The sequence below is a fragment of the Octopus bimaculoides genome, chromosome 2 (genome assembly GCF_001194135.2).
Source record: "Octopus bimaculoides isolate UCB-OBI-ISO-001 chromosome 2, ASM119413v2, whole genome shotgun sequence".
Taxonomy (NCBI): Eukaryota; Metazoa; Mollusca; class Cephalopoda; order Octopoda; family Octopodidae; genus Octopus; species Octopus bimaculoides.
In genome coordinates this window covers 27,447,350-27,451,518 of record NC_068982.1, presented here as the reverse complement: position 1 = coordinate 27,451,518, position 4,169 = coordinate 27,447,350, and positions in this window count along the sequence as shown.

The following is a 4,169-nucleotide window of genomic DNA, read 5'->3' as shown; positions in this document are numbered from 1 at the left end:
TATATATTATTGTGGAGATAAGGATAAATTCAAATGAAAAATATGGTAGTGCAAAGTAAAATGCCTGAAACTATTTAGCTATAACTCACAACATTCTGATTTCTAAACACCTTGTCCCCATTCCCTGGTCAACTATGTCTTTTGTCCATTCTGTACTTATAAAATTAATACTAGTAATAAATGTACTGGGGTTGATTCTTAATAAATTTGTGACTTTGTGCTGAAGTTAAATATAGGATTCCTGGAAAGCTAAGCAGCTAAAATATTTCGTCATGTACTTACTGCAGAGTTTTAACAGGAATTATTGGAAATGCTTCTATAGTCAAGCTTGACCATGAAATTTGACTGTTTGGTTTCTCTCTGTGAGGGAATGTTTGCTTGTTTGACATGGTTGCCATTAGAGGAAGATTACAACAGTTTCTGCACCAAACAGAAGGCTAACATGAATGACATGTTGACAGTTTATGTTGGCTTATGTTCCTCTTCACAGGTCTCTCTATGCCAAAGGGAAATAGAAAAAGATGGAGACCTATTTCTCATTTCTTCTTTGTTATATCCATGAGGCCATGTGACGAAAGTTATGATGACAAATAGATCAGTTACAATACTTATCTTTTTGACATTATACTCAAAACTTTCTTCTCTCTTTAATTTCTGTTTGATTTCTCATTCATTTTGAAGCCATAATTTTATGATTCTGAAATGGATTTGAATTAAACATTATAGGGAACTAGTTGCCAGTCTTCTTACTTATGGTCTGCTGTGTCAAGCATAAAACATTTTAGAAATTCTTACAACTGCCATGTGATAGTAACACTATTGCAATCTGTATTGTGTCAGATGGAATGGTAGAAATGGTAGATTGTAGTTCTAAATGCATAAAGCTATTTATTTATGTTCCTTTACATTCTGAGAAGAAATCCTTCCATGGTTGACCTTGGCCTTTCATCACTCTGAGTTTGAAACAAAATAACTACCAGTAAAGTTCTGAGATCAGTTTAATAAACTTGTCCCCTCTTACAAAAATTTTGGTTAGGTGCCAGAACTAGACGTAATTATTAGACTTTTTATCTACAAAATTTGAATCTTACCCAGGTCAGCTTTGCAGTTCATCCTCCCTGAGTTGATAAAATTCATACCAGTCAATTACTGAAATCAACTTAATCAACTGTTTCCTCTGCAAAATTTACAGCCTTGTGCTTGATCAAGAGGAATTAAATATTATCAATTATAATTAAACATTAATTATAATTAACTAAATTATGTATTATTATGTAATAAAATTAATCAGTATTCATTATTATTACTATTATTGTTTTATTACTCTGATTACAATATTAAACTGATGTTGCTATGTTTGTTATGCAGTTCAGTCAATGAGGGACACAATAATTAGATGTAAACAGGCTGAAGAGAGAGAAGTAGAGGAATACATCAAATCTATTAGCTTAGTTGCTGCTTTGTGTCTTTGTAATAATTTAAAAGAAGGAAATTAATATGAATGTCCCCAAATATAATTATTTTCTCTCAGTGGATCACACCCTAAAGCTTTCACAATTAATGTTGGTGTGTGTGTGTATATATATATATATATATATATATATATATATATATATATATATATATCCATGTGTTTAAATATAAATATACTAACATTCGCTTTTTATAAGCACTGAAATGTGTATATAGATACAAATAAAAAGTTAATTTGCTTTTGAATATAGTGATACAATTAGAACAGCAGGAATTTTGCATAAATTACCCTTACAAAGCTGGTGGTTGACAAATTTTTCCACTTCGTAAGCGTAATTTACCCAAGATTTCTGCTATTCTAATGGCGTCTCTGCGTTCAAAAATAAATCCTCATCTTATTTGAGTATATATGTACATATGTATGTGTGTGTATGTATTTATGTATGTATGTATATCGAACAAAGGCACTGTATAGTCTGACCTAACCACACTTCTCTCCAATATCTAGTGTTGTACGACATGGGGTATCAACCTCAGGTTAGGCAAGTGTGTGGAATACAATCCAAGTGATAGAAATAATAACATACACAAAACAGATATGGTAGTCATGCTTTATATAAAGCATTAAATACTATAGTTTTCCGTATGTTGTGTGTGTGTGTGTGTGTGTATAAAACCTAAATGATGCCTTGTTTATGAAATTATTTCTTTGATTAATAAATATGATGTGTATATTTAAGTAAGACTTAACTCTTTCTTTAATTCCTAACTATAGCATTTCATCCACATTCTGAATGAAAATTTATTATTTGTTCAACATGTACGTCTTAGGAGATGTTATACTACATCCAGTTTCCTATAAAGATGCACAGCCGAGTGGTTAAGAACCTAGACACAAGAGTTTAGGTTCAATCCCAATGCATGGCATCTTAGGCAAGTGCTTTCTACTATAACCTCATGCAAAAGTTGGATTAATGGAAACTGTGTAGAAGCTTGTCAGAGAGACTGTACATGTAATTTGAAGGCACAGCCTTGTTACATGCAGAATTTGACTCAGTGTTACATTAAAGGTAGAAATACTTGTGAAATGCTTAACTATTTAGGCCCTGTAATAAATATAGTGAGTAGGTAGTTGGGTTGATTGAAACCCTCATCCCTCCATCCATCTTCTTCACCCACAATTCCTGGGAAGGTTGTGAGCCAGAGTCCTCAGGCACCTCCTCTACTGGGTCCTATCAGAAGCTACAATTGGCTGGGTTCCCAAGCATGACCAGTTGAGACAATGGATATTATCAAGCCATCCTTGTTTTTGGTCAGCCTCTAGGTTTCCTGTCTGTTGGCATGGTGTGGGTTGAAGATTCCTTCTTGTGATTCTTTCCTGTGACATTCTAATCGCATGTCTGTAGTGCCAGAGTTGTGATCTCTCAATATGGAGAAGTAGTGGAGATGTGTGGCTTAGTGGTTAGGGTGTTGGACTCATGATCGTAAGATTGTGGTTTTGATTCCTGGACTGGGCAACGCGTTGTGTTCTTGAGCAAAATCCTTCATTTCATGTTGCTCCAGTTCACTGAGCTGGCAAAAATGAGTAATCCTGCGATGGACCAGTGTCCCATCCGAGTGGAGGATTTATAAGCCATGGAAACTGGGAAACCAGCCCTTATGAGTCAGCATGACTCCAGAAGGTAATCTTACCTTTACCTAATAAAGAGAAGTAGCTGCTCAACCTAGAGAGACTCCTTTATCGTCCCTTTGACATATCCTGTTGAGTAACATTATTCCAGAGATCCTTTGGAGGAATCCCATTTTGGTTACTTGTATTTGCAATCATAGTCTTTTGGTCATTACTGTACATTCATGAGTATAGGAATGAAAACCTGACATTTTCCATTGTTGAAAGTGGCAAAAGACCCCTTTTTATCCATGCTGTCTTACAGCAAATATATAAAGTATTATTTCATGAAATAAATAAATGTGCTGGTTGCAGTGAATACAATTTCACTGCTTTGAGAGTGTCATAAGTAAAAAGGAATTTAAACTGCTCTAAATTGTGAAAGATTGTCTGTACTCTTATTAACAAAAGGATACATGTTACAAAACTGGCTGGTCATAGGGCAAATCTAAATAAGTCAAGACACAGCAAGCATATTATGGTCTTCACGTGTAAGATTGCTTGTAGAAAAACTTTGAGACTGTCCTTGCAGTTAGTAGATAAAAAAGTTCCTCTAAGAGTGTTTAAAAGCTAAAAAAAAAAAGAATCTGCTAACTAAATTTTTTGTAAAATAGACAATGCAGATGGGAATGGATCTTGTCTTTAAAGACAAATGGTGGAACTAATAGTCATGTATGTGTGTACATATATGAGTGTGTATGTATGTGTGATATATATATATATATATATATATATACATATATGTATATATGTGTATGTATATATATATATATATATATATATATATACACACACACACATTTGTAAATATATATATATACATATATATATATATATATACATATGTAGATATATAGATATACATATATAGATATATACATACATATATATATATATGTGTGTGTATATATATATATATATATGTATATATATATAGATAGATAGATAGATAGATATGTAGATATATGTATGTAAGTATCTATATATATATGCATATATATCAAATATATATATATATATATATATA